Source organism: Pyrgilauda ruficollis, unplaced genomic scaffold, assembly GCF_017590135.1.
Source record: "Pyrgilauda ruficollis isolate IOZ18807 unplaced genomic scaffold, ASM1759013v1 scaffold23, whole genome shotgun sequence".
Taxonomy (NCBI): Eukaryota; Metazoa; Chordata; class Aves; order Passeriformes; family Passeridae; genus Pyrgilauda; species Pyrgilauda ruficollis.
This window is the reverse complement of record NW_024522539.1, coordinates 11,236,643-11,255,251: the sequence shown is the minus strand read 5'-3', so window position 1 is coordinate 11,255,251 and position 18,609 is coordinate 11,236,643.

Sequence of the window (18,609 nt, the reverse complement as noted above, 5' to 3'; positions counted from 1 at the left end):
AAATGTCCTTTAACAGTCACATCAGCTTTTGGTGTAAACCTGACCCTTTCCAAAGTGCAGCTTGAAGAGCATCTATCTGCCAGTCTTTCTTGGCTTGGGAGAAGCTGGGAGTGGGCTTTCTAGGAGCCAGGAAAGCTGCAAGGCTGAGTCAGAAGGCTGCAGTGTAGCTCTGCAGTGGCAATACCAGGCTGCTCTGGTCTGCTGGGAGCCTGTGCCCAGTCCCCTGAGATCAGGGGGCACAGCCCAGGCTCCTGGAACCTGGCACAGGTGGGTAGCTGCCCATCCTAGCCAGAGCCATGCTCCCTGAGCTGCTCTCTGCTGACATGGGAATGTAGGATTGAAGAGGAGGACTTCAATCACTGGAGCCCTATTGATTTCAGGGCAGTTCAGACTAACTTACATTTGCATGACTTGTGATTTTTAAAAAAAAAAAAAAACTATTTCAGTTTCAGCCTGACAGTTTATTTGAATGAAGTAATGTATTTCTCAATTGAAAACTGCTGCTCATCTGCTTTTCTGCCTCACAAGAGGGAAGCAAGATGCTGCTGTTCCTTCCTTTGAATGCAGAAGGGGAGTAGCTGCTGTTTCAGTACAAGGCTGTGTCTAATCCTCAGGGCAGCTTTTGGCTCTCCAGCACTGTGGTGGATGCAGCAGGCTCATCCTCTCTGAAGATGAGCAATTGCTGCAGGTTCTGCTGGGCCCCAGCGTGCCTCTGCCTGCAGAATCCTGGCTTGCTTCAAGGCACCGAGTGCTGCCAGGGACAAGGAGAGGAGTGAAGGTGCTGGCTGGGCTCTCCCATCCCCTGGCTGCTCATACCAGATTTAATCTTTCCTGCTCTGCTGTGTGTGAAGAGCTGTGGAGGGCTGAGGGGTGGGGAAGGCGGTGTTCCCACTCCCTAGAGGTGCTCACAATGGTCTGACAGCTGTCAGTGTTCTCTGCTGCTGCTGCCCCTGCTCCCTGCCCAGCTCTGCTCTGAAGGGGCACACACTGGAACCACGGGCCAAGCTTGCAGTGCTGTTGCAGCAGCCCAGCTGCTCATTAAAGGAAAAAGCAATTTACTCATCAGTCTGAAGAGTGCTGAACTGGCCAGCGGGTTTCTTTTTGACTTGGAAAAAATGAGGCACTGTTAGAGCTCAAAAAATGTGAGTTGCAGGATGGTGTTATATGGCAGGTGGTGAACTGCTTTGCTGTGGTATGCAAAAAATCTGGTCTGGCACGTCTCACTGGAGAAATTGGTGCTGGTGCTGTGTCCTTTTCTGCCCATGCATGCTGCAGGGTGGTACCCAAGCCTGGGTAGGACAGGAGAGCCCTGTTACAAATGACTTAGCAATTGGACAGCCAAAAAAAAACTCCAGAGAATCACTGGAAAGAAAAAAGGTCAAGTGGCACAGCAGTTATTCACATAATTTCATTTCTTGTGCTCTTTCAGTTTAGATAATGAAAACAAACTTCTGGATTTCACTTCTGTTTCTCCAACTGCTTTCTGTACCAAACTCAAGCTGGATTGTCCTTGCCAGGACAAAATGCTGTGTGAAGAGAGCAGTCATAGCTGGGAAATCACTTGCTTTCAGGTTTAAAAGGTATCAGTGTAATTCCTTCCTAAATGCTGCCATTATTAGGAACACTTTTAAATGTTATCTTCAAACTGTTAACAATTATCCTGTCACTAACCGAAGTTTTTAAATGAGAACAGAGTTAAAAATAAAAACATAAAATCCTGATTTACTTTAAGTCAAATGCAGGAAGTCTAAAAATCAACTCTGCTGAGCTAACGACATCATTTTGTTGGATTTTTTCTCTGCCTGGACTTGGTCTATTTGTTTAATTCAAATGAGAGGTGGAAGAGAGGACCTGGCTTGCTTTGTCAAAGTCTCTTTTCAAACAGGCTGTGTCTTTCTGCCCAGCCTGTGGTAAGTTTCTAGCACTACAGCCTGGAGCTGATACTTGCCCGTTGGCAATCTCATGGTTTCTGGATGTTCACCCAAGCTGGTCTGTGTTGCACATTTCTTTCAGTTAAGAATTAAACCTGTTACAATGAGTGCTTAAATTCAGCTGGGGCCACGCTGGCCATGGGGGTGAGTGAAACTGTGGAGGTCTGCAGTTAGAGACTGCAGTGCAGGGCATTGGAAAGCCTGGGTGCAGGGAGCCCTGCAGACACTGCAGCAAGTCAGTGTTTTCTGGATTTAATCCCTTTAACGATTCTGACCTGTGAGAACAGTTCACTTGAGGAAGTTCTTGTGTTTGACCCAACCTGCTCTTTTGTTTGTCTGAACAGCTCAGCACATGGTGAGTAACAGCAGGAACCCCACACCCTGCTTACAGCATCTGGTACTGTCTTTTTTTGTTATCAAATGTGGCTTATACCCTCAAGAAGCTGTGTGGGGAAGGGTGGCCTGGTTCAGTCTAAGCACAGGGGAGATTTCTGTGCTGCATTGCACCTTGGGGGGACTGGGCATGGCAGCTGGAGCTCTGCTCTGGGCACCAAAGCCAGGAGTTCTTGCTGGCACTTTCAATTTGCAATGCATAATAGTAAAAGGGCAGAACCACTTGACTTCATCAAAGGCTGGGGAGAGAGCACTGTTTGTAGTGTGCTACCTAATGGCTGGTTGGCTTCTTCCTTGTAGCTATTACTGTCTTCAGGAGAATCCCAGGCTGTTGTAATTCATTTTGAAACACTAATTATGAAGCTTTATGATGAGCTCATTGGGAACTCCTAAAATACAGGCAGAGCCATGTGGCTCAGGTGTGGAGTGGGTGCAGGGCAGACAGTGGGAACTCGTTTTTCTCTGGAACTGCCATACCCAACCTGCTGGCACACAGGCTGGACCCTGCTGCTCCTCTGGCTGGACATGGCTCCTTTGTGCCCCCACCAGCCTGGGGCTTTCCCCCCTGTCCTTAGACAGAGGATGTGCTCCCAGAGCTCCCAGCAGCCTGCCTGCTGGAAGCATGGCCCTGCTGGGATGCACCCCGTGCTGTGCTGGCCCTGGCAGCATGGGCATGGCTGCCTCTTGGTGCCAAGCTCAAGCCCATGGAGGAGTGCCCATGAGGTGCTGTGCTGGGTGGGAGGTGGTGAGATGACTCTGATGATTCTGATATCTGAGCAAGAACAAATTCCACCAGTTGTGTGTAAAAGAACCTTGTAAAACGTGGTGGCATGATTGGTGGCAGCTGGGAGCTGATGGTGCTTGACAGGCAAGGCAAATGCTTGTTTCCTGATATCCAGCAGAGATTTAAATGTGGAACCTAATTATGCTGGGAGCCTACAAGTGATGAGGCTCCCTGAGCATCTCATACCCGAGTGGATTGGTGGTGTTTCCAGGTGCCAGTGCTGCTGAGGAGGGGCTGGATTTCTGCCTGGGCTGTGCTGGATCCTCACACAGCCCATGCAAAGGAGCACCACTGGGCTGTGACAGGCTGTGACAGTGTTCCTGTCACAGGGTGTGGGGCTGCTGCACAGCCACTGCCTGCTATGGAAGCCCTGCAGTCAGACAGTAAGTGGTTTCCATCCCAAAACACCACAAAAACCCCTGAGCTTTCTGGCTCTGAATAGTCTTTAAAATGTGCAGGGTTTGAATATTTCCCCCTTTTTTTTTTTTTTTTTTTTTTTTCTCCAAACACCTGCATGCCCTGAAGGACAGAGACCTGCAGTGCCTGACTGGCAATCCCAGCCTGAGCACCCTCCTGCCAGGGCTGCTGCACAGCACAGGTCACTCACAGCTGTGGCATGAAGAGCCTGCCATCCTTAAGTGTTCTCACTGCCAGTCCTGTAGGCAGCTCTCTGCCACAGCAGCATCACCCTTCTCTTCATCTAGAAAAAGGGAAAAAAATTATTTATAAACTCTTGAAAAAGGCACAAAACAGCACAAATCTTGCCTGTTTTTTTGCCGTGTCTGTTTTTAAATAAAAAAGCATCTGGGGTCTTGTGTATTGTCCTTGGTGATGTTCAGAGCAGAACACCTGCCACTCTGAAACCCTTCCAGGTTTCCTAGTTGCTTTTTCCAAGAGAAGTCCTGTTCCATGGGAAGAAAAGGTTACGTGTGGGAGTGAGCAGTGCAAAAGATTATGTGAAACAGAAATCCCGGCGCTGTTTGTTCTGCCATCTGCTCCACGCTCCATCCAGGCTGTGGGTGGTTTCCCAGAGTGCCCCTGCTCCCGTTCCTGCACGGCTGGCAAAGGCTTGGAGCTGTTGGAGGCACAGCCCGGCTCCTGGGGAGCTGTCCTTTGGCAGGGTGCAGCTGGGTGCTGTGCCTGCTAGCAGCGGGGCAGTACTGGTGGCCACGCTGGGGCTGCCACCGAGAGCCTGCTCCAGCAGCAGCGCAGAAAAGCCTGGACTTCCGTGCCTCTGGCACAGACTTAGTGAGTGCTGGGCTGTCAGGGTTAGCACGCCTGTGCCATCCCTGCAGGGAGCGCTGGGGCAGGACAGCCACAGCTTTCCTGGCACTGTTCATGGTTCCATCGTTGCAGCCGTGCTCCAGTGGTGCAGGATGCTCCCCGCTGAGCAGGGCAACTCCTGCCCACGTGAGCTGCTGCCACCATCCCCACGGAGCAGCAGCGGGCAGGCTGAGACCTGCGCAGCTCTGTGCCACCATCCTGCCAGCGGTGAGATGTGCTGAAGTGTGGGAGGATGGAGGTGGCAGGTTTGTCCCTGTTTCAGGGACAGCTGGTGAAAGAAAGGGGAAATCATCTTGCCTTTTACCCCTAGAGCCCTTTTCTGCTCTGCCTCCTCCCCAGCCCCCTTTTCCTGCTCTCCCCTGGTCCCCAGCCTGGCTGTGCCCGGGCTGGGGGTTGTGCATTCCCTGTTCCACATCCCCCTCTGCCCCCTGCCCACCCTCCCCACAGTGTGCTCACTTGGGAATGTGACCTTGCTCTCTAGATTATTTACAGACAAAATATTGCTGCAGGCCTGGGGAAGGGTTTTCTGTGTTGTTTTTGCTTTTTTTTTTTTTTTTTTTTTTTTTTAAGTGACTGGATTCCACAAAAACTGAATTATTCCAAGGGCGTGGGGGCCTGGTGGGAACGCTTTGCTCTGTTTGGGAACAGGCTGCCTGCAGCCATCTTCCCTGGCCAGCACAGGGATGCTAGAGGCTCTTAGTTTCCCCAGCTATACGGAACAATCTGTCTCTGGTTTTCTTGGAAAAATCCACCCCTTGCTCGGGGCAGGCTGCCAGGACGGGACACGAGCATTAACAGGGCTGTGGCACACCAGTAACCAGGACCTGGGCTGCCTCCCGAGGTGTGTGTGAGCGGCACACAGAGCTGCCTCGGGTTAGTGCACATTCAGGGGTGCTTTAGGTGGCTCCCCTCCCCACACCCCTGGAGCTCTCCACTTCCCCCCACTTGGGAGCTCCTGGGAGCTTGCAATACACCCTTGGTTTGCTGAGGACCTCAGACAGCGCTGTCACATCCGATCGGAAGCTGTGGTGGGCTGATTTCTCCTTTTTTTTTGCTTTTACTGGCAGCACCAGCAGCTGCCCTTTTCCCACTGCTGACAGTTCTTCTGTCTAGCTGAACTTCTGAAAGCCTCATGGTGGTGGTTTCCCATTGAGCAGAGCCCTCATGCCTTTGACCTTGCACAGCTCTGGCCGTGTCCCCTTCCCGTGGCTGCTGGAAGGCACAGAGCTGTGCACTGCACACAGCAGTGAGTTGTTATGTTCCAGCAGCACTGGGTGTTTGGGATGGGGCTGACTTGGGGTCCCTGGCTGGCGCAGGTTTCCTTACAAGGTCAGCATAAGCCTTCAGGTGCCCACAGCCTGGGAGTTGTCCCAAGTTAGACTGTGTGCTCAGCTTTTATTTGGGAGTACGCACTGTCAGCTGAGCTAAACTCGATCACAGACACTGAGTGCCTGTTTTGCTGTGGGAAGAGTTCTTGTGCCAAATCCCTTGGTCTGGCCTGGCATGCAGCATGGCTTGATCTCTCTGGAGAATGAGCTGCTGAAGGTCTGGCAGGAGCACACTCTCCTCCCCGCTGAAACTGGGGCTGCTGCCGGGAAGTTGCTCAGCAAGCCTGGCCACAGGGCTTGACCATGAAGCAGGCACTCACAAAGCCATTCCCTGCCTGCTGTGGGGTAGGTGCCCGTCCTCTGCAGTGACTCCAGCTTTCCCAGCTTGTGGAGGTGATGGTCTCATCCAAGCCCTTGCAGAAGCGTTGGGTGCAGGAAGGATGCTGGGCAGTCAGAGGATGCTGGGGGGTTGGAGATGGTGCCCCCCTCAGCAGGACCTTGATCAACCAAGTGTGTTCAGCTGTGGTGGTTTGGAAGCCCAATTAGCAGCAGACTCATCTGACTGGTGGAGTCATGGGAAGTGCTCTGGTCCGTGTGCTGTTTGGGGACTACTGAGCTATGGAGTGCTCTGGGCAAGTCATAAATAGCATACTGTTTATAAACAAGGGCAAAAATCAATGGATTTTGTTCAACAGAACTGTGACGCTTCCCTTGTTGAGAAGCCATAGGGAAGGCTGGGACAGGAAGACAAGTGGTTTATTATTTTAGTCAAATCCTTTTCTTGGCTGCAGCCAGCACATTCAGCAGTGTGGCAGAAACTCACCAGGTGAGAGGCAAAAGTACCTGCTGAGATGAAGTGCAGAGGCAGCAGATAAAGGACATGGGGGGGCTGTGCCTGTAGGAACTGCTCCTTATCAGCACACCTGCTGACTGCATTGCAAAAGCAGCCCCTGGTCACCTGTGCCTTTGGGTAGCTGGGGATTTTTCAGGGATGTTGCTGTTACCCTTTTTTACCACCTGGCAAGGCAGGAGGGAAGGGAGCACTAGGTCTCAGGCTGCCATAAGAATGGGACCCAGTGCACTTTCCTCCAGATCTGCTCTGTGTGCATCCAGGTACAGATAGTGCTGCTCCTCATCAATGGGATCTCTGGCACTTTGCTTCCAGCCCAGAATTAATGGCTCAACTGGCCTGAAGAACCAAGGGTGACCAGCCCCATGCCTTGCAGGGGTGCAGAGCAGCCCAAGTGGGTTCCACCTGGGGAAGGGGTCCAGTGAGGTTGCTGCTGAGTAGAGCTCCACAGTGTCAGGCTAGCAGTGTCCCAGTCTTCACAGTCAGCCCGGGGGTTTCACGGGTGCTCGTGCCCCCTTAAACAGGAAATTTGGCATCCTGAGCTAAGCATCTTCTCTAGCTGGGTGTCCCAAATGGTTAACAATCCCAGCAGCAATGGATGGGTGGTGAGGAGATTGATTGCCTCCTGCAAGGTACATAAAGTCTCGCTCTTCTGCAGAAACACAACACTTGTTCAACCAGGTAAATAACTGGTTTAAAATCCCCTCTTGCAGCAGCTGACCCTACACATGTTTATCCAAGTGACTGGAGCTGTGCCAGTCTCTCTGGTAAGTGACCTTTCCCGAATTTTTCTTTTCAAGTTGACATTTAAGAAGGGGGGGAAAAGTCACAGCAACAAATGGTGTTTTAACAGTGATAAAGCTTTACCCGTCAACAAAGCCAGGAAAGCCACACTGGAGCCTGTGCTGGTGGCTCTGCCATTCCGGCCAGAGTCCATATGGACAGCACTCGCTCGTGTTCCCTGACCTGCCTGGGTCTGCATGAACCAGCATCTGCAGTGGGCTGCTCCTGCTGCCTGGGCTGGGCTGGATAGTTCTGCAGCTCCTGGGAAAGGCTTCTGGGTGCAATTAAGTCTAAGGCAGCTGCTGGCAGCTGGAGGCACTCAAAAGTATTAGTTCATTACTGCAATTCAAATGAGGAAGAGCCTTAAATCTCTGAGAAGAATCTGGGTTTGGCAGGCAGTGGAGTGCTTAGCTTATTGGGAAAACACCTTGGACAGTTTTGGTAAATGTTCTACTGCGTAGGCAGGCAAGTAAAATTTACCCCTAGTTTTCATGTTCCTTGGTTTCCAGCTTCAGCACTTACCATGGCTTACCCCTTGCTCCTGACAGTGCTCTCACATGGAGGTATTTAAACTCTGAAGCTTTGGAGGAGGTTTATGTCTTAGCCCAGATGCCCAGTACGTGAGCTCCTCTTCCAGACTGGAAGTCCCAAGGGCTTCACAGAAGGCTGCTCAGCACATTTGGGTTTCCCAAATCCTGCCCTCCCCACATCCTGACAGATGCCATACCTCCAGCATGCCACCTGTCAGCCACTGTCATCTCCTCTGGGCTCTGCAGGGTCTCTTGCATGCTTCTGCCTTCTCCATCTGCAAAGCTCCCACAGCCCTCCTGCAGCCCTTTCCCAGGCTTTTGGCTCAGTTTCACATGGTGAGCAGGACTGAGAGCAGCAGCTGGTGTTGGTGTCTCCCTGCAATCATCCTTCCAGCTCCCCTCCACAGAGTGCTGCTAGTGATGGGCCAGCCTGGGGCCATGCCTGCTCAGTCCTGTCTTGAGAAGAGAAATTGAAACAAGGACTTCCCAGCTGGTTGTGTTTCCTGTAGCATGAGGGACAGGCAATTCTTGGGTGGTTTCTTGGCATTTCTTGCTGATGTCCTGATAGGAGTGGCTGCAAAAAGCCAAGGAGGCAAGGAGGGGACAGGGGCAGCAGTGCAGTCAGACAGGGACATGCTGCTGGCTCAGGGTGACCCTGGCAGCCCCATGCCAGAGACCTGTGGGCTGACAGCAACCTCTGCTTTCAGAAAGCCACTGTTTTGTGACAAGTCTCAGTTGAGAAACACCTAAGTGCCTCTGTCAAAAGAGGCCTGACAGATACACTTGGCTCTGTGGCTAGGCTGGTTCTTGGATTTAATCTATCTGTGCTAGGGGAAAAAAACAATAACAAAAAAGCCCAGGTAAGTGGAATAGTAAAGATGCTTTTAGTGAACTGATAGCCAAGCCATGCCATGGCTGACCATGTCTCTGTGCAGACCCAGTTCCACAGGCAGGACACCACAGCCCCCAGGCTGGCAGCAGCAGGGCCAGCAGCTCACACAGTCCCTTGTCAGGGGTCTCCATCTGCCACAGCTCTCCCCACTCCGTGCTGTCCCCAGGAGGGCTCTAGCCCTGAACATTAACGTGAGGCAGACGAGCTTCTTTGCTGGGCTGTCGCTGAGTGTTGCTCGTGTGAGGCTCTGTGGCTGCTAGGCAGTGATGGCAACGTTGGGACCTTCTGTGCTAAGCAACCTTTAATCTGCCGTGGCAAGAATGCCTCCTTTTGCCTCTGCTCTCAGCCAGCCTGGTGTTGGCTTGCTGCAGGGTCAGTACGTGAGCCCTGGCGCGGGACAGCCTTCCTTCCTCTGTGATAACGTCAGGGCTGGAACAGGCAGCTATTTCAGTCCCAGGAATGCCAGTGGATGATTTCACTTTTGTTTCGTACCCGATAACCTTTCCCATCACAATGAGAGACGACGTCCGTGCTCCTTGCGCTTCCGTGTGCGAGCGGAAAGCCATTCAAGCACCTCTGCAGGGGAAAAGAAAGAGCCAGGTTAAAAATAGCTTCTGATTGTCCATGAAGCCTGGGCAAAGGAAGGGCAAAAGCCTTTCCATTTTTTATTGCCCAGTCCCATACACTGGGAGCAGCTTTTCTGGCTGAGCCGGGGTGTGAGGACAGCGACCGTGGGAATATCTGGTGTGCTGGCTCTTTGCGTCAGCCTCGAGGGGATGGGAAGGTCTGTCAGAGACTTTCTTCTCCATGCAAAGATGTCCCGATGTCAGGCTCCAGGAGTGCTACAGACCCCCTTTGCTTGTCACCTGCATGTCTCTACCCTTCCTGCCCGTCTCCAAGTCCTTTCCCTGCTGGGTTTGTGGCTGGATGTTTGGTCAGGAGCTTGGCGAGACAAACTCACCCCAGGCCTCAGGCGAGAAAAGTCTGGTCAAACCCAAATTGCTAAAGCTCAGCTCCAATTTTTATTTCCTGTGGGGAAGGAATTGGCCAAACTAACTTGTTTTTTTTAAGCTTTCAGCCTTTGACTTCCCACGAACTGCTGACCCATCATGTGACGGCCGTGGTGGGGCCAGTGCCGCGAGATGTGGTATCGGCGCTTATCACCCGTGCTCGGGGGGAAGGGCCCCCAGCTGCCCCGGATCCTGGCTGTGCTGGGGCACCAGCAGCACCAGCTCCAGCCTCAGGGAGTGGGCAAACCCCATGTGTGTAAGAGAGAGGGTTTATGAACCAGCAGACCCCATCCTTTATGGAGAGATGCTTCCCTGCTCCCCTGGACAAACTGCTTCATGCCCACCCGGCCTTCAGAGCACTGCACAGGCCATTTTATGGGCTGCCAGACCTGGGCTCCTGTTTGACCAGTCCCTCTGCCCAGTGGGAGGTTTTTGCTTACTCCCCCAGCACATGACTTACAGGGTGGCTCCAAACTGCTCTTCCTGGGCTGGAGCCTGTTTACAAAACAGTGGCTGAAAGCTGCTATTTATCCTTACATACACATTGCCTTCAGAGTTGCTAAATAGGCAAGCCCAAAATGAAAGTCATCTGGGTTTTCTTTAATTAGAATAAAATCCTGATGAATCATGAGGTTCTGTACCTCAAGGATGCACCAGGAATTGACTTTGGCTGCAGACAGCAAGGTACAGCAGTCAGCAGAGCCGGCTCGCTGCCTTGACATCTGCTGGAAAGACTTGTTTTTCCCTCCCGAGTCACATGCTAGCTTGTGATCTGATCATGAGATACAAAGGATAACCTTCCAATATTTACTCTTCTCATCTGCAATTTCAAAAGGCAAGGGAAAAGAGCAAGAAGCAGCATAAGGGAGGAAAACACAAGCCCCCTTTCCTCACTCGGTTAGTGTTGCTGTAGGAGCTGTGCTTGTTGCTGGGACAGGGCAGGAGTCTGGCTGCAGTGCCATGGGCTGTGCTTGTGCCTGTTGTGGCCGTAAGGGAGCATGTCAGTGTGGACAGAGCAGTTGTTGCTCTGTGCTCAGCCACGTGGGCATCCTCCCCTCCAGTGCCACCCCACCTGTGTGCCAGCAGAGGTGGGCAGGGGCTGCCTGTCCCAGGGTGACCTGCACGGGCACAGGCAGGAGAAGCCTGTCCTCCCCCACGGCTGCCCAGCACTGGCCCTGTGCCATCCTTCAGCATTCAACTTTCACGTTTTATTATAAATGTCAAAGTGACATTTTTTATAACAATATCCTAATGTAGTCAGCCAGGCAGGTGGAGTTACTTGTACATGCTCTAGTCCAAAGGTTTATAGCAAGCCCAGCTGCAAGATTAAACCAGAATCACCCTTGAATAAAATCCCCTATATAATCTTTGGGGAATTTTTGCTAGTGCAGCTTGGGTGCATTTGCTTCTGTGAGCTGCTGCCTATCAAGGACCAAAAACCCCCAGAAGTGCATCATGGTGCCAGAGGGGCTGTTGGCTTTGAGGCTTTGAGGCTGCTGAAGGCTTTGGGGGAGCTCCTGCAGCCGGGAGAGCAGCACAAAGCAGTGGGGCAGGGCTGTCTGCTTGCTGAGCCACAGAGGTGTGTGCCATTGAGTACCAAATCTGCCACAGGCTGCACATGTGCAGCAAACCTGAATTGCATGTCGAGTGGGATTGCTCTGGGAACAGCAGGCTGGGATCAGCAGTCTGTGTCTGTCTTCCCCAAACGGTGTCAGGGGAGATGCTCCAGGCAAAGCCAAAAGGGCTGTGCCCGTGTGTGACACACGATGTGTCAGCCAGGCACAGAGTGAGGAACACCACCATAGCTGCCCTGACAACAGCGGCTGCTCGGGGGAACAAGGAGGGGCGGATGTCACTGGGGAGAAGCAGCCAACACAGACTGAGTGATGAGAGCAGCACCCAGCCACAGGCTGGCCACAGGCTGGCCACAGCTATTCCAGTGTGACAGGGCTGAGTGCTGCGGTGTTTCCAGTAAAAACACCCACTGGTGTCAGGTGGGGAGGGAGGTGGAGGGGCACAGAGGGAAGATACCTCACCTGAGAGGGAGGGCACGAAGGGAGGGAGCCTGCTGGGTGCCTTTGGTGTGGTGAAGGGTGGTTTGTGCCAGACAGGCAGATCCCAGTGTTGTAGGGAGCACGGCTGGATGGTGGGTGAAACAAGGCTGCAAGGCCCAGCTGGCCCCTGTGCCTTTTCCTGGACCATGGCTTTCGTGAGAGGGGCTTGGATAGCTGGAACTTGATATGGTCCCTGCAGGGAAAGCTGGGGCAGTGTGAATAGGAGGTGATTTTCAATTAAAACCCAAACTATCTGTGATTAAGGGCTGTCTCCAGTAGGCATGGTTATTTCTGATTTCAGGTTTTAGGAAGTCTTGAAACTGTTTAAGTCCAAGTTGAGCTTCCCCTGCTATTACAGGAGCTCCACATTGCAGTGTCCTAACCTACCCTCCCATGTCCACACTTAGCTTAAAGACCTTTTTTTTTTCTGAAAAGTAAACCACTTCCTTTCCTTTGCCAAGTATTTCTGTGGCCTCTGCTGCAGCATCAGCCAGAGATGATTAGGAGGGCTGTGACGGGCTGATGAAGGGTTTGGTGTGGACTCATCAGTGGGCCATGTGGGACAGTGGCATATCTGCCTCTGGCACACAGCATTTGGAAGGCATTTGGGTTTTGTGGACCTGGTTGACCTGTCACTGTGCCCCAGAGGCATTTGTGAGCACTGTGGTTTCCTGGTTCACTGGCCTTTTGCCTGCCTCTATGAAAATTAGAGCAGGCCTGACCCAGAAAGCTGGATGCAGAAGTGATCAATAGTGATGGTAATTGGCCAGCAGCACTGCCTGGCTCTTGCTGTCTTAGTCCCAAAAGAGATAAATGCATTCAGAAAACATGTAGGTGTTCTGCCTCCTGTGGCTGCCTTATCAGCTGGAGGAGGCTTCAGCCTGTGGTCCAGGAGTTGTGGAAGGCTGAGCTTACCATGCCCCATCCCTGGCAAATGACTTTGGTCCTTCTGGTCCCCCTTCCCAGTGATGTGGTTCTCCAGCAGGTTTTGCAGTGTGAAGTGTTTGTTCTGCAGCAGGAGAGTGCCAAAGGCTCAAGTGAAGGGTGGCAGCAGGGCAGGTGCCATGGGAGGGAGGGGGACATAGCAGCTCTGGCTGCGATCCCACCAGAGGAGTGCCTGGGAAAGGAGATCTGCTCATCCCTGAGGGCGTTGTACACACTGCTCCTGGACAAGAAAGCAGTCCCTGTCCATAAGGAAACAAATCCTAAAGAACATCCTTTTGGAGCAGTCTCCTCCTGCCTGCTGTGTCCCTAGGGGACAACAAGGGCTTTGTGAGTGCTCGGGGCTCTGGGGAACCAAAACAAGCCGGCATGAGCTCAGCGGCTGTAAATCAGCGGCTGCTGCGCAAAGGCACTGCCGACTGCTTTGATCTGCAGTGCTTTTATTTCATACCCTCTGCAGAGATAGACACAAGGTCACACTAATGGCTGATACATGAAAAACTTATGTGGCCTTTATTGATTTTGGAGTGATTAATGAGTCCAAGGGAAGGACAGTGATTCATGCACGTGAACGGTGCCTGGGAATGAGCAATGCTGGTCAGGGTGGCCTTTTAATTCCATAATCAAACCTGTGTCCAGCTGCTTAGGGGTGGCAGCATTGCTCTCCCAGACGTCTTTGCACTGGGCAAACACCTGTTTGTACGCAGGGAGCTCTCGTGCCTGCGCCTCGGCTCTGTTTGCCTTGCTTTTCTCTGTCCCTTTTGAAAGGGGATTGAAAGTAGCCAGACCTAAACTCGCACTGTAGCTTTGTTGACAAAGCCTCTTGAAGCTTTCCTGCTGCTTTCCCAGGTGGCCTGAGAGGAGAGGCCTGGGAAAGGTAAAGCACAGTGCCCTGCCCAGCCTCACATCAGGCAGCAGAGCACCCTCAGCAGGCATCCTCCAGCTTTGGCCTCTGGTCACCAGCATGTGAGCTCAGTGAAGGAGCTTCAGAGCTGGCTGCTGTGATGAGCCTTGCAGACAGTGGGTTTTGAGTTGCCTTTCCATTCCCTCAAGCATGTGCAGCTTCCTAGAGGCTGCTGAGCTGTGCCAGGGTGGATACCCTCCTTCCACAGCCTCCATCCCAGTGCACACTGTGGATGGGGTCCACAACCAGCAGTTCACTCTGTGCCACACATTCAGCTGGAAACTGATGCAAGGGGAAGTCATCCTAATTTTGGAGGGGGACATCAGGCCCAGCTTGAAGGATCTGGGCAGTGGTTATGCAATTTTCCTTTTATTTGAAGAAACTTCCCCCTCCTGGTTGTCCCAGCTTTGTGACCATGACTTAAGCCATCACATTGCTGCCAGAGTTCATTCTGCTGGGCTCACTGCTTTCACATGGGCTGTCATGCTGAGTGAGTCAGAGACCTGCTGCACCTCTTAGAGCCTGAGGACTTGCCACAGTGGATTCATTTCTTGCTGGCACTGCTGGTTATTTTTTTCTCTCTTGCCATTTCCTGATGTCTGTTCCTGTGTCCATTGAACTCTGCCTGTGTCCTCCAGCTCCCCAGCCTGACCTCCAGAGCTCTACCCCAGCTCCCTGTGCTGTGGCAGAGTGATGTCCCAGTGTGTTGGGCACACTGCCCTAAGGGAAGGGCACAGGAAAATGTTCCTGGTGGCACAGGCAGGTGACAATGCCCTGCAAACAGCTGTGGTGCAGTGCCCACACTCCTGCCTTTGCTTTGCCCACCACCAGCACAGACACAGACCAGCCCCACACCCCCATTCCTGCTCAGGAGTGGCTGCAGGCTGTTGGCTCCTTCCAAGGGAAACTTAGGGGACACGGGGTGCTGGACCCAGAGTCATCCTGCTGACCATGGCACTGCAGAAGAGGGTGGGGAGCATCACAGGGAGGCACACAGAAAAACACTCTGTGCTCCCAAGTTAGCTTCCAGGCCAGGTTGGTTTTCCTGTTTACTCCCTAAGTGGAAAATAGGAAAGGAATAAAAAACCTCATCCCCTTGGCTATATAAAGGTCTTGTTGTGTGGGCACAGAAATTTTACTTTTCATTTTTGCCTTGGTGTTGCCAGGTGTGTGGCGTGGGCTGTAGTGTCAGTAAAGCAAATAAAAGGGGATGCTGGGAATAGCAGCTCCTCTGCAGGAGATGTTTCCTCTCAGATAGAGAATTTGATGGTCAGACCACTTCAGTGGTCTGCTGGTGAGCGGCTGTGGGGGGGTTCTGCAGAGCATGAGGGTCACAGAGGGTCAGGCAGGGCTCGTGTTAGTTGTGCTGGGGACACACGGAGCCCCAGGTACCCCTGGCACTCCCAGCTGGTGGCTGCTCACATCTCAGAAAAAGGGCAAAAGGTGAAGAAATCACACAATCCCTACAGAAATTCATGGATAGGTTGCCAGGAAAAGGTTGGCTGGCAGGCTTGGCCAGCAGGAGTGAGAGGTCAGAGCAGATAAGACATTGTCATGCCAGGAAACTGTTTTGAGTTTACAGCATCAGGAGGTGTTATGGGGATTGTAAACCCTGTGATCCCAGAGATGTTGCTAAACCTTGTTTGCCTTGGATTGTTTGTCCAAAAAGGTACCAAGAGATGAACCGTTTCTTCCCTTGTAATTGCCCATAATCTTATCTGAAGCCTCAGAAGTGTCCTAGAGACTTCTCAAGGCGATAACATGGAGATAACTACCAAACAAAAAAGAAGTCCAAGAGCAGCTATTTCTCAGGTCTGCTGGGAAATAGCACCGGTTTTTTGCCTGGCTTTTGTCACCCTTATTTGTCACAGAGAAGGAAAGGATGCACAGAGGTGCCCAAGTCTTGCTGAGGCAGGGATTGACCTTTCTTGCCTTCTTGCTCCTCTGGGACAGCTGGAGCTGTTTTGAGGACTAAAGTCTCAAAGATGCTTTAGCTGATTACTAGAAAATATTGCTGCATGAGAGCTGCAGCCCACGGCTCAGCTGTCCAGCTGCCCATCCAGTGGGGTTTGACTGTGTCTCACCAAAGGATGTTTTTGGTGTGTGTGTATTGTGGGCCTGTGGATCCCCTTCAGACAAGGGGCTTGCTGATGGATCTGGTGATGCTTTCAAGGTACCTTTTACTTCACAGGGTTTGTGGCTTCTCACTTGAGAGAGAAGCGTCTAATCATCTCACCATAGACTTAGAAAAGTAACGTGCAATTGTAAAAAGGATCTTCCAAACATAGTATTTTTTAAAAAAATTCATTTCAGTGTCTGTATCTGATTAGTCTTCCCATAACATTTACTGCCTGTCCAGTTCTGGAGTCAGGACCTGGATTCTATGTTAATTGTGGTTGCTTCATCCAGTTCATTGATTAAAAATGTGACATTTCAAAGAGAGAAGAAAAAATTCTTGCCTGACAAAGTGTCTCCCTGATGCTGGTTCATGGCTTAGATATGGCTTCAGAGCTATGAGTTGACCAGGTTTTGCACTGTTTTTATGTGCTATGTGACCTTTTGTGTCATTCTGTTTCTCAGTCAAAATGCAATACCAAGTAAGAGCTGTACCAAATGTGAGTATCCTGTGTCAGCACCATAGCAAGTTACTGTGACCAGATCTATTTTCTGCAAATCTTTCTTGATTAGCAAAATAAGCTATTTAAGGGAGTAGAGCTAAATCAATCAAGCCATGCCTTGGCTCTGGGTCATGGTGATTTGCCTCTAGCATTGTCCTGTTTACTCCTTCAAAATACTGGCTTTTCAGTTTTCCTTCGGATGAGTCCCTCAGCAGCGGAGCTGGGGCAGGACACACATCCACTCTCCATGCCTTTGGGGTGTCCTCAGTTAATCCAGGTGCAACATGTATTTTGGAAGTTAATAAAAAGGGAGGTGAAGGGTACTTCAATGTCAGGTTCTCCCAAGCAAAGAAACTAATGGGGTAAATGAGCCCTTCACTACCCCAGTGTAGTGATTTCATTAATACAAACCAGTTCTCAGTCAGTGAGGACACGCTCTCAAAGCAAATTGATTTTTTTCTACTGTTTTGCTCACCCACTACAAGGCTTTGGGCACTGCCAGCAGGGCTTGTCCCTGGCTCGTGGGTGTGCCCTTTGCTCCCCAGCACTCAGCCCCACAAGCTCTGGGGCTCCTTGCTGGCCTGGCTGCAGGGCTCTGCCCGTGCTCCGAGGGACCGCGGTACTCATGGAAAAGGTCACCCCGGCAGCACTGCTGAAGCCCAGGGGCAGGTCCCAGGGACAGCCCAGCAGCTGCAGGAGGTGGCCGAGGGCTGGTGTGGGTGGCAGGGCTCACCCTGTGCCCTGGGAGCACGGGGACAGGCTCAGGGCACTTACAGCCCTCGGCCTGACTGCCAAACTCCACGTTCACGTTGCAGCTCTGTGTGCAGAGGCTGCCCCAGTTCGCCCGGGGGTTACCACACATTTTTGTCATGCTTGCAAAATGCTGTTACCACAAATTGCAAAAACCAACCTCATCCTCATCTGATCAGAGCGAAACCAGCACAGCTCTGCACGATGTCTCCAGCGTGTCCGGTGCCTGCGTGCTCCTGCAGGCACACAGCTATTGCTCAGACACGCTTTCATTTGCTGCTTCCAGGTTTTTTCTCCCACTGCAGACTCCGTGGCCTGTGAAAATGGCTGTGACCACTGCAGCCAGGGTGCTTGCTGCCGCAGTTACTGGCCATGCACTGCCTTTTGCTGAGGGCTGATGTGGCCTTTCCAAGCACAGATGGCTGCAGTAAAGCTGAAGGTGTCAGGGAGTCTCTGCTGGGCTCTTCCTGGGCAGAACATTGGGGCTGCCACCAGCACCCTGCAGACAGAGGCGTGGCTGGGGCTGGCTGAGAAGCCCACCCCAGGCTCTTCATGGCCTGTCCCACTGGGTGGGCAGCACTCCCTCGGGTGACCCTGTCCTGACAGGGCAAAGCGAGCAGGGCACCCCCTGTCTCCCCACTGCCAGCACCTGCCAGCTCCTCCCCACCTCAGCCCTTCTCTGCAGTGGGACAGCCATGTGGATGAATGAGTGGCTGCAGCATGCAGGCACTCTAGGAGACTCTGGGCATTCCCAGGAGCAGAGCTGCTGGTAAGAGCAGTATATTTAACAATTACCACAAGTCCTGGAGGCTCTTTGTCCTGTGTGGAGAGCAGTATACCAACATCAGTCCTCCTGACAGAGCACTTCTGTCTCTTGCTGGGCTGTGGTGTGGCTGGGTGCACATGCAAAATGTTGGGGAGTACTCCCAGCTTCTTTCACTGGAGCTCACCAGGTGGGTTTGGCTGTGAGCTCAGCCCCTTCAGAGCCTGATGGCAATGCTCTGGGTGTGGCTAGGCAGTCCGTGGTGCTGGGAAGGATGCAGGTAACAGGCACAAAAAATGAGGGCTGTCACAAGATGCTGCAATGAACTGCAGCCCTAAGCTGTGCTCTGCCTTCACCCATGACATGCAGCAGGGGCAGAATGACCCCATCAGTCCCACTGCCAGCGCAGTGGCAGGGTGTCTGTGCAGAGCCATCAGCTGGGGACACACAGGGCCACAGCTCTGCCTTAGAATGCCATGTCATATGCTGGGATCATATGGTTCATCTTGTGTCAGTAATCAAGTGACTCAAAAAATCAGGGCATGAAAGTTCTTTGGCAATGCTAAAAACAAAACTTAAGGAAAAAATTCTCCTTCCCTTACTGCATAAAAGTTCAACATTGTGCAGATGATCTAAAATTTTTTTGAAGCGCTAAAGGCTGTCTGGATTTTAAGTGTTTTATACTGGGTACAGGGATCTCCTGTGTCTAAAATAGATGAGACACTTCAGAGAGGAGGCTTTAGTCTTTCCAGACAAGAGATACAAGACATACAGCAGAACCCTGCTATTGTTG